The sequence below is a fragment of the Epinephelus fuscoguttatus genome, linkage group LG23 (assembly GCF_011397635.1).
Source record: "Epinephelus fuscoguttatus linkage group LG23, E.fuscoguttatus.final_Chr_v1".
NCBI classification, from domain to species: domain Eukaryota; kingdom Metazoa; phylum Chordata; class Actinopteri; order Perciformes; family Serranidae; genus Epinephelus; species Epinephelus fuscoguttatus.
Window position 1 is genome coordinate 33,067,629 of NC_064774.1, and position 12,748 is coordinate 33,080,376.

Sequence of the window (12,748 nt, forward strand, 5' to 3'; positions counted from 1 at the left end):
TCTAAACCAGGTGCATATTCTCAAATCAAATGTGCGGCTGTGCATGGACCTTTGAAATTGATAAATAAAATTATATACAATGACATAAGTGTACAGTTAAGGTCAAAATTTTTAGCCCCCTTTATGAAATTAAACAAAACCCTTAACCTTTGTATGGAAATGACCATAACCAAAAGTTTAAGAAGGGATCTTAGCCCATTCTTCCAAGGCAAATTGTTCCAGCTCATCCAAATTATATGGTTTTCGAGCATGGATATTAACCTTGAGTCTACTAACAGTCTTCCTTGAAACATCAAGTGAAGAGGCCAGTTCAACAATTATCTTGACAGAAATTCAAGGATTGTTGTTGGCATATAAACACACACATTTGATGAATATTTTTATCATATACTGAAAGAAGGTTCACTTTCCTGAACAGTACAACAGAGGCTTCATTGGGTCCATGTCATTTGTTCGACAGCCCATTGGTTCGACATCCCATTAGTCCGACTGTCCGCGGTGCTGAACGGCTCGCAGCGGGCGTATGGTGCACCGCAACCGGCTTGAGGCAGAGCAGGCTCATGGCTTATGTGTTTGTCACTTTCTTTTTCATTTTAACCCACCATGATCTTTTCCTAACCCTAACCAAGTGGTTTTTGTGCCTAAACCTAACCAGACCTTAACCACAGGGCATCATGATGATTTCGGAACAATGAGTTTAATATGGTCGGAACAATGGGCTGTCGAACCAATGGGCAGTTCCCGGCTTCATTATGGCTGGGGAAAGTTGCTAATCTTACAAATCATTTTTGCAGTAAAACTTGATAATTTGCTGATGATCCTCAGTGACTTCACAATTTTCTTACAAATAAAATTCACTTTCTCCAATTTAATCTTTCATCAACTAAAAGGCTTAAACGTAAGTGCTAATATCGTAGGCAACTGGACTTGCTTGCGTTTCTTGCAGAGTCGTCGGGGTGCAAGGGTTCCCACCCACACAGGGTTTATAGCCTGCAACTTCGTACCAGTCATTTCGAACTGAAGACGCTTCTTGGATGAGAGGCAAAACGTCTTAAAGAAACACAAGCAAGTCCAATTGCCTACGATATTAGCACTTAGGATTACCATGACCTGGATGACTGAGAATCTTCACCGACAAATAAAAGGCTTAAAGTGTGAGAAACTTCTTTTCTATCTATTGATACTCTAGCATAGTATCATACCTATCATACCTCCTACTACTTGATCCAAATATAATGAAATTTGATTTTCTTTAACATTTAATGAGAGCTTATTGAGTCTAAACCATCTTGCAACTCTCACCATTTCCTCATCTTACTATATCTTACTATATAATGACGAAAACGTCTGTGTGTGTGTCTGTTCCATGTTTTTCTCCTCACTGACTTGGTCAATCCATGTGAAATTTGGCACAAGCATTTGGTAAAGCGTAATGGGAGGATGCGAATGAAGCATTATTACATCAATTGGCCGAAGGGGGGCGCTATAGCAAACGATTGAAATTGCATATTAATAATTGCATATCTCATGCCCCGTATGTCGTAGAGACATGAAACTTTGCACAGAGACGCCTCTCCTCATGAGGAACAAATTTGCCTCAAGAACCCATAACTTCGGGTTATATAGATTTTCTGCCATTTTGAATTTTTTGAAAAACACTTAAAATCGATCTCTTCCTAGGAAGTTTGACCGATCTGCATGAAACTCAGTGAACATAATCTAGGGACCAATATCTAAAGTTCCTTCTTGGCAAAAGTTGGAAAACTTACTAACACTGAGCTTCTATAAGGCAATGAATATTGCAGAGGGCGTGGCTCATCACATAAAAATGTATAACATCTCAAGGGTTTCACCAATCACCATGCAATTTTGTAGGCATATGACCACACATAATCTGAGGGGACCCCTCCATTATTGACCCGATCAAACAAAATGGGGGTGCTAGAGAGCTAATTTCTTATCTAGGCCTAACCGCCATATCTGTTTTTCAGTAAACTTGGTAGATATGTAGAACAGTACGCCTCAAGGTGACTGGAGAAATTTAACTCTAATTGGCAACTGGGTGGCGCTATAACAACAGAAAAATGCTTAAAAATGGCTAAAATGCGACCGATCGCTGTAGCTCCACCTGTGGCCAAATGGTTTTTTGTTTGTTTTTTTCTATTTCTAATTTTTGCTATGACTAAGTCATGGTATGGTATGCTGCTGCAACAAGGACTAGCCGCACCTTTCCCATGTGAACTACCAGTGCGCCCCACTTTTAAGTCAATACAACATATAAACACTAACTATCTCCCTTTCAACAAGGTACCTCAACTAATAATGTACACTTTTAGCCCACCAACTATCCCACAATTAACAATGGTACTACTGTACTTTCAATACAGCAATCGTACTATCAAATTCACAAAAACTCTGTCTGAATACATTGCTCTTCTTAATGGGTTCAGTTGACTATTTAATCTGCAATTTCCTATGACCTGTATCCCAAACACACACCGTGTGAAACTATACGTGGGCAACTGTGCACTCAATGGGTATGGACTAGTGTATTGGGTCTAATTCTGCGTTGTGTTATGTAGGCAAAGACACACTCCAGAATGCTCACAGGTTTTCTCATACATGCTCTCAGTGCTCTTTCTGGGAAAAGTCACCGAGCAAAGAGAGGATTATGCATGATAGCATAAACAAAAATAAATAAAACGCAAATTACATCAACTTAAAGAAATTCCTATCAAAGAAATGAAAAAAAATAACTTGCATAAACGCACATACAGAAGAGAAGAAACATTCACAGGGGTTCACAGGTTTTCTCATACATGCTCTCAGTGCTCACCACTGAGGAAAATCACTCCATCTCTCCTGATAACAACCAGTCTCAACAGTACACTCTAGTGTGACAAGCTACGTAGAAGCCCTGCAGCACACACAGACCGCGACAACTTCTCCTCTAATTATCAAGTTTATGCATGAAAAGAAACAACAGAACAGTTCCACAACATAACACTGTGACTACACCAGCTTTACAAGTATTTTTGAGTAACTTACACTCACTTTTACAACAAAAACCATGAAAATACGGAGAAGCAGAAATGCTTACACTTCTGAGAAAAGTCACGCCCTGCGTTCCAAATCGCATACTTCTACTATATACTTTTAGTATGTACTGCAGCTGCCCTTAAAAAGTATGTAGTGTAGTATGCAGTATGCATGCAGTATGCATGCTACTGGGACACACTACATCCGCCATCACATCGCTCCCTGAACTCCGACCCTCTTGCTCACTTCCGCCGCCGTCCATAGCGCCACATTTGAATATTTTGTGTTGTTGTACTTCGGAGATGCAGCAAATCTCCTCTCGTCAAGCTCGCCAGAGTCGTGCATACCGTCGGAGGTGCCAGAGAGCTCTGTTGCTGTTATGTCGTAATGTCGTATGTTGTTGTTTCTAATAAACTGACGTGTTCACGTAAACAGTTCCAAGCCTATTATTAGTGACCTGTCTATTGAACTAGTCACCAGTAGGCATATTAACCCCCTTCACACACAGCTCTCTGTTGCTGGCAGATGTGTGTTGTTAAATATATTTACAGCTATGCAGCTGCTGGCACTATATTCTGTCTGCACGTGAAGCAGCCTTACATTCACATTACTTTTATTTGTAGTGTAACATACCTGCACATTCTTACTACATTACTTAATATGTATTTGACTTTTAGTATTTATATATTTACTAGTCTATACTAGTGTTGCACGGTATACCGGTACTAAAATAGTACCGTGGTACTAGAGTCCAAACTATACTGCATTTGGAAAATACCGGTACTTTGAAATTGATTCAATTCATTAATTTAGTTGATTCAATTCATAAATTTAGTTGTGTTTGTGTGCAATTATGCACACAAACGCCTTGTGTGCAATTATGCACACAAACGCCTTTCTTGTTCCTATTGGAGCACAGATTGCACAAGTGGTGTGTATGACAACACCTATCAACGTATCATGTATCGACATTCGCAGCTGGTGCATGTGAAAAAAGACAAGAGAAAGTCTGCCTTGCAAAGGGAGACAACACGAGACAACACAAACTTGGTACATTTGAGTTACCAAACCGTGACGTCCGTACCGAGGTACTGACCGAACCATGATTTTTTTGGTACCGTTACACCCCTACTATTTATTGTTCTAAAGGTTTGTATCCAAAAGGACTTTTCCTTAGGAAAAGTACCGAAGAGTATCGAAAAGTATCGAAATTCATATTGGTATTGGTACCGAAACAAAGATTTTGGTATCGTGACAACACTAGTCTATACTGCTCATACCTGGCCCATAGTGTATTCATATTTAGTCATATTCATTCATTATTTATACCACACTCACACCACTGCCTATACTGGTAGAATCTTCTATATTGTAGTCATAGTTGAACCCTAACATTGATTATACTATAATCACAATAAAGTTGAATGTTGTAACCGTGTTCTTGCAAAACTGTATGATATGTGACAGTATATAATCAGATCATTGCAGTCCTAATATGTAGTGTCTTAGAATCTCAAATTAAATAAACCATGTATGAAAGGAAGTGTGGGCGTTGGTTGTACGCGCAGCTCCATAGACATATATACATAGACGCCGCATCGACTGCCTGAGCGCGTCCTCGCCGGCCGCCATCTTGGATGGGTCTTGCTTCGCCTCCACAGTGCATTCACTTCTATTGAGGAAGGAGCTGTATGCACAAGTAAAATACAATAACTCACTGAATTTTCAACTGATTTTCACGCGGTTTGGTTTGTTACAAACGGCACACATGTAGTTATGATACAGGATGCTTTCGTACATTAAAAATGCGGGATTTCATGCTTTAATACTTTCTGCAGATAGCAACAGCATGTTATTTAGGTCACAACACAGTTATTTTATTCACCTCAACCCCAGAGTGGGATATATATATATATATATATATAGCCTATATAGATAGATATACACACAGATATATATACTGTTTTAACACAATATACACAATACAAAACATAGTATAGCATATTAATACATTTATTTAATATATTTTAATAAAGAAAAAGCTCTATTGTTGATTGAGTTTATTTCTCACACACACCCACTCTCTTTTATACCCACAGCCATCAGACTTAATAATTCGTTGTTAAATAGATGATCTTACAGACTTCTTTGAAATTTTCTTTTCGGGGATTAGTAAAGTTATTCTTATTACACTGACTGCTGTGATCCCTCAAAAGTAGTAAAAAACATTTTCAGTATTTACATAAACACTGAAATTAATTTTGGTATTGGTATTATAACTATGAAAATGGGACTGTGGTCAAGATAATTTGAAAAAAGATACAGAAGGATGAGCAGCAGGGGATATTTGCAGCACAGCTGGTGGAAAAGTGAATATGTGCACAAAGGTGTGCTAGGCAAGGCAAGGCAAGGCAAGTTTATTTGTATAGCACAATTCAACACAAGGTAGTTCAAAGTGCTTTACAGAGACATTAAAAGCAACAAGACACAATTTAAAACAATAAAAATAGTCGATTGAAAAGGGAAATAGAAATTGAGAATGATAGTGATAATAATAAAATACAGTAACATAAAATAAAAACAGGCTCAATACATTGAACCGTCAGGATAAGAAAAGAAGTAGAATAATAAAAGGCATAAATCAGCAGTGTGTAGTTAAAAAGTACGGGCAGTAGAATACAACAGGTAAGTATTTAATCTAAGAGTACATTTCGGTAAACAATAGTGTTTTTAACCCTGATTTAAAGGAGCTGACAGTTTGAGCAAACCTCAGATCTACATATTATGCTATACTTAATATGCTATACTGTGTTTTGTATTGTGTATATGGTGTTTATACAGTATGTTTATACAGTATATAAATACTGTATATATATATATATATATATATATATATATATATTTCAATTTCAATTCAATTTCAATTTCAATTTTATTTATACAGCCCAATATCACAAATCACAATTTGCCTCACAGGGCTTTACAGCATACGACATCCCTCTGTCCTTATGACCCTCACAGCGGATAAGGAAAAACTCCCCAAAAAAAACCCCTTTAACGGGGAAAAAAAAATGGTAGAAACCTCAGGAAGAGCAACTGAGGAGGGATCCCTCTTCCAGGACGGACAGACGTGCAATAGATGTCGTACAGAACAGATCAGCATAACAAATTAACAGTAATCCACATGACACAATGAGACAGAGAGCTGCAGGTAATGACAGTAGCTTACAACAACATTATTGAATGTAATAATATTATAGTTCTGGCTACTGTGGTACAATATGTTGAAAGTATGTATTAATATCTGGCAGTATACATGTGTGACAATAGTCGTGTATAATAACAGTAGAAGTATGACTAATGACTAATGATGGCAGCAGCAGGAGGCATCTGGCAGGACCACGGCAGCAGCACAGCCACACACGTCACGCTGTCCAGGCACCGCTGCGATATGAGTTAATCTGAGAGACAGTGGAGCACAAAGGCTCCGGAGAAGAAGCCGAGTTAGTGACATCCAGAATGGCCGAGTTAGCAAGATGCAGTAATAGAATACGAGAGAGAGAGAGAGAGAAGAAGAAGAAGAGAAGGTGCCCGGTGTATTATAGGGGGGTCCTCCGGCAGACTAGGCCTAAGTCAGCCTAACTAGGGGCTGGTACAGGGCAAGCCTGAGCCAGCCCTAACTATAAGCTTTATCAAAGAGGAAAGTCTTAAGTCTAGTCTTAAATGTGAAGACGGTGTCTGCCTTCCGGACCGTAACAGGAAGATGATTCCACAGGAGAGGAGCCTGATAGCTAAAGGCTCTGGCTCCTGATCTACTTTCGGAGACTTTAGGGACCACGAGTAACCCTGCGTTCTCAGAGCGCAGTGTTCTGGTGGGATAATAAGGCACTATGAGCTCTCTAAGATATGACGGAGCTTGACCATTTAGAGCTTTATAAGTTAACAGTAGGATTTTAAATTCAATTCTGGATTTTACAGGGAGCCAGTGCAGAGAAGCTAAAACAGGAGAAATATGATCTCGTTTCTTAGTTCCTGTTAGTACACGTGCTGCTGCATTCTGAATTAGCTGGAGAGTTTTTAAAGACTTACTAGAGCTACCTGATAACAGAGAGTTACAGTAATCCAGCCTAGAGGTAACAAAAGCGTGGACCAATTTTTCTGCGTCTTTTCCGGTCAGGATAGGCCTAATTTTCACAATATTACGCAGATGAAAAAATGCAGTCCTTGAGGTTTGTTTTAAATGAGAATTAAAAGACAAATCTTGATCAAATATTACTCCGAGGTTATATATATATATCTCACTCTGGGGTTGAGGTGAAGTGAATAAAATAACTGTGTTGTGACCTAAATAACATGCTGTTGCTATCTGCAGGAAGTATTAAAGCATGGAATCCCGCATTTTTAATGTACGAAAGCATCCTGTATCATAACTACATGTGTGCCGTTTGTAACAAACCAAACCGCGTGAAAATCAGTTGAAAATTCAGCGAGTTATTGTATTTTACTTGTGCATACAGCTCCTTCCTCAATAGAAGTGAATGCACTGTGGAGGCGAAGCGAGACCCATCCAAGATGGCGGCCGGCGAGGACGTCGGCTCCAATAGGCAGCGGCAGTCAATGTTTTTTTTTTTTTTGTATACACAACAATGTGTGTGTATGACAAATGTTAGTGTATACAACTTGGACAACAGACAGTTCAGTGTTATAAATACGCCAGGGGGGATAATATTAAAGGAAAAATGAGATAGAAATAAAAGGAATATCTAAGTAAATATTTTGTAAAGCTTGAAAAAATTACAGGTTTTAATTGCTTTCTTGTTCGTACAGTCAGAAATTGAAGAAATGTATTGTTTGATATATGCAGACAACTCTAAAAAATTTGGCTTCTTGTTTGAGAATTTAGACCTGTGAATATAAAATTTAGTTATAATAATAAGCAAATTAATTACATAAAATTTAGAGATAAGATTCTTGTCAAATTCAATGTATCCAAACAGTACATTCTTCCAGCATAAAGTCAAGTGGTGATAGACATGGTCAATGATGTAACGTGACAGTTTTCTCCACAGCTGTTGAGAGTGCGGGCAAGACCAGAATAAATGAACAAGGGTTTCATTAGAAAATCCACAAAAGGCACAGCTCACATCAATGTCTTTTTTGAGTCTTTGCAGATAAAGATTAGTTGGGTAAAATCTGTGAAGCATTTTGAATGTTATTTCTTTGACTTTGTTTGTCAAGAAGAATTTATGAGGCAATAGCCAGACTTTTTCCCAACAAATGTCTCCAACAAAGGAGGACCAGTATGATATAGCAGAGGGTGTGCTAACAATATCCTGTTGAAAAAGTTGACGAATAAGTTTGTTTCTATTCTTAGTGTTCAAAGAAAAACAAGCTTCTCCAACAACTGTTTTAGTCACATCAGGTAGTGCAGGGCAAGTGTCGTTTGTTTTAAAGTCTTTAAACAGTGACATAACACCTGAAGACACAGCATCAAATACAACAGAAAAATCCTTAGGTGTAACAGGTATACCATAATGTTGAATGAATTCAGCATAATTGTAAAGTTGCCCATGTTGGTTAAACAACTGACTCAATAAAAAAAAGTTATTATCAAACCACCGTTGGAGAAAAATTGACTTGTTTTTATAAAGAACATATTTATTGTTCCAAATTAAAAATTTGTGGGGTGTAAAATTGTGTTTGTAGATTAGACACCATGCTAGTAACATCTGCTTATGGAATGAACCCAGTTTGATAGGAATTTTGTCAATACTGTAAGAACAGAGCAACAAAAAATTAAGGCCACCTACTGAGGAGAAGACATAGTGGGGAATAAAATTCCATAAGGAGGTTGGACACATGAGGTAACGTTTGATCCAGTTTATTTTGAAAGTATAATTTAAAGTGGTGAAGTCTAAAAAATGGCAGCGGCAGTCAATGGGCGTCTATGTATATATGTCTATGACGCACTCAGTCAGTGTGACGTAACTTCCGCTGCGCAAAGGATTGTGGGTCAGAATGGCCAAAGAAGCATGCTGACATGCATACTGCGAAATATGACTGGATGTAGTAGAACATCCTGGTACTTTTGGCATACTGCATCTGATATTGGGACACACTAATTCTTTTTCTGGCATACTAAATAATATGGTAGTATGGCTATTGGAACGCAGGGACGGAGTAAAGAGGAAGTAAAGCGCAACGAAACGTGGTAAGTGCAGTTTTAGAAAATAAAATACTCACTATACTTCCAGTAATAATCAGAACTTTTCCTTAACACATATGTATTTATATGTGTTTTTTAACATATATTTGTTTGTGTTTGTCTTATGAACATTTATAATAATACAGTTTTCTCACAGCATATCAACAAGACTCCAGGAATAAAGAAAAACATGACAACAAAAACGCTACCCTTCAAAATAAAAGTTCGCCCTTCCCTGCCTTGTTCATAATATGGCCCAACAACATCACACCCATAGACTTTTATAGTGTGTGGGCCAGTTTGTGATGAATGCATCACTAATTATCTAGTAATATAATTCTGAAATGTGTGTTTTTGCAGTTTAAGTACATTTTGATGCTGATACTTTTCTACTCAAGTAGTTTTTGAATGCAGTATTTTTAACCGTAAGAGGACTTCTACACTGATGTATTGCTACTTGTAGAAGATCTGGGTACTTCATCCACCACTGCTCTTAAGATGTTTTTTTAGTCGGTTGTGTGTTTACTCTTACTTCAGAAGAGATACTTTTATTTTGAATAAATGACGGATCTGACCGGAAGTGTGATGCTGTAGCTCCTGGCAAGGAAACAAAATTTATTAGCTTGCTGGCAGTGTGTCGGAATCACACACTTTGGTTCTGTGGTGTCTCCCTGCTGCACACATAAGTAAGTACCTAAATCCAACAAGATTTAATTAACTGTCTCATAAACTGTCTTCAAGCAGGGTTAGACTAAGGTCGCTAATGGAGGAGAGTCCCCTGCTGTCATGAGCCGTAAGCTAGCTAACTCAGGCTGTCACATTCCAAATCTTTATTCGTTTACACAATGTCTGATATTGTGTGGGAAATAGCCAGTAGTAATGTTTCTAAGACTGTCCCTGTCCTTTTGTATTTTCAGACAAAAGTATGCCTTTGTAAATGTTTAACCAAGAAGCTAATGCTATCTTACGTCACAGGGCCAAATCAGATCGAAGGGTTTGAAATAGGAAGAGAAATATGAATGAAGCATGTAGGACAGGATTTCCATCTCAAGTTTCTCAACAGAAGTTCTCTTACATGTCATATGTATGAGTTGTGTTGGTTATGTCAAAATTTTCACCGAATTGTTGGCAATATGCGGGCTGTTTTGCTAAAATCGCATCTGTGGCATGATTTCTTTTTGTATAGAGATAGATTTGTATCAGAAGTATCAAAAAATCTGAAGTTAGATTGGTGTCAGTATTAGGGATGTGAACACATCGAAAAATCCGTGTTAATTTGTAATCTGTGAATATAAAATACCTTCTGCAAATATTAAAAAAAGATTTGACAACACACAAAACTATTTTGCGAATATAAAAAGATCTGCAGATACACAAACAAATTCCACAAATTAGAAAAATACTCAATGTGCATAAAACACAAGTTCATGTGTGTAGAATTGAGCGTCACAATAAAAGCTGGATTCACAAATATTTGTTTGAGAGTTATAAATGTCACGAATATATTCACAAATGCTTTTCATTAATTTAATGGATTCACATACTTTTTTGTAATGTGTGAAATGTCAGTATTTACAGATCTGTTTTGGATTTGAAAAATAGTGTTTTGACATTACAAATTAATTTTGTATTTTTTGAAGTTTGTAGAAATTCTGTGCATTAAAAAAAGGCTCATTGTGCATTTAATGCAGATCTACAAGGGCTGAATTGAGATCCATAAATGAAAATTGGATTGATTTGCAAATATCTGTTTGTACATTTTACATGTTAGGGTGATATTCACAAATGTTTTTTTTAATTCATTTATTTATAAATTAAGTTAATAAATTCATAGATATTTATTTCATTTGTGGAATTTGTATATTTGCAGATCTGTTTTATATTTGCAAAACATTTTTTTATAGTTCTAGAATCTGTTTTGTGTTTGTGGCAGGTATTTTATATTTACAGATTACTCACTTACACACTAATTGTTGATCTGTTCTCACAAAACATTTTGAGACTAATCTATCTCCACACATACACATCATTAGTCTAACAGAAATTAGCTACACACCAGTACAGTACAGAAGTTTTGATTAGATTGAAAGTGTCCACAGAATATTGGCAATTTAAAGGGCTTGCTTGTTTAAATTGTATCTGTAAAAGTGATAATTTTTGAAAACTTAATTTCAGGGATATAAACAGTTTTTTTCTACAAAACTGTGACTTAACTCAATAATGCAAAATTGGTCCCATGGTAAAAGATTTCTGAAACATAGCCATGCATGATCAGTTTTCAATCAGCAAGATTCAGAATCAGAATCAGAACTGTCTGATTAGAGAATATGTAAACAAGACTACAAATCTGAACAGACATTCACTTCCATCTTTTGTTACACTGACAGTTTTGATAATAGGTGCCATGAACACATTTAGGTTGGACTTGGCACAAAAAATACAGAGGTTCAATAGCCAGTACTAGTCATTATCAGTCCTTTCACAAACACATTCAGTATTAGTAGGTATTTCATATTCAATCAATCAATCAAAATTTATTTATAGAGCACATTTAAAAACAATAGCAGTTGACCAAAGTGCTTAACAGTCAGACTAAGACACAACAAGAAATAACACACTGCAACAAAGACAACATGTTACAGAGGAATGCAGCTCTCACACCGAGATAAAAGCCAAGGAATAAAAATGTGTTTTAAGTCGTGATTTAAAAACAGGTAACGAGGGGGCCAGCCTAATATGCAGCGGTAGCACGTTCCAAAGTTTAGGGGCTGCTACTGCAAAAGCACAGTCTCCCCTGTGCTTCAGCCTTGATCGAGGGACCTCCAGAAGCAACTGGTCAGCAGACCTGAGTGACCTTGAGGGGACATGTTGCTGTAAGAGGTCAGAGAGATAGGGTGGAGCTAGCCCGTTAAGAGATTTGTAGGTAAACAATAAAATTTTAAAATCAATTCTGAAATGAATAGGAAGCCAGTGGAGTGAGGCCAATATGGGGGTGATATGCTCACGCTTGCGTGCTCCTGTTAACAGACGAGCTGCAGGCATGAGATAGAGGCCTGGCTAATACCAACATAAAGGCCATTACAGTAGTCAAGCCGAGATGAAATAAAAGCATGTATAACCTTTTCCAAATCTCTAAAAGATAAGAAGGACTTGACTTTAGATAAAAGCCTCAGCTGGAAGAAGCTGGATTTGACAACCGAATTTACCTGTTTATCAAATTTAAAATCATTGTCAAATACCACACCCACATTTTTTGCAGTAGGTTTTATGTATTCTTCCAGGGAGCCCAAGTCGATATGTGATACATCACGGGCACCACTGGGTCCAAATAACAAAAGTTCAGTTTTGGCTTCATTGAAGCTTAAAAAATTCAGGGCCATCCAGGATTTAACATCCTGCAGGCAGTTCAGTAGTGGTTTTAGTGAATTAAAATTTTTTCTGGTTCAAGGGCAAGTAAATTTGAGTGTCATCGGCATAACAATGGAATGACATGCCATACTTCCT

General features: G+C 37.4%; 1 protein-coding gene across 2 annotated transcripts in view; it reads left to right on the top strand.

The window, feature by feature from the left end:
* The first annotated feature begins 9,037 nt into the window (after window positions 1-9,037).
* Window positions 9,038-12,748, top strand: part of aco1 (aconitase 1, soluble) — a 37,223-nt gene continuing 33,512 nt past the window's right edge. The window contains exon 1 of one of the 2 annotated variants that reach the window (XM_049568819.1): window positions 9,038-9,250. The gene's annotated coding sequence lies outside the window, so the exon portion shown is untranslated. Of the gene's footprint in view, window positions 9,251-9,790; window positions 9,931-12,748 lie in introns of those variants that run through there. The other variant, XM_049568818.1, reaches the window with a different exon arrangement.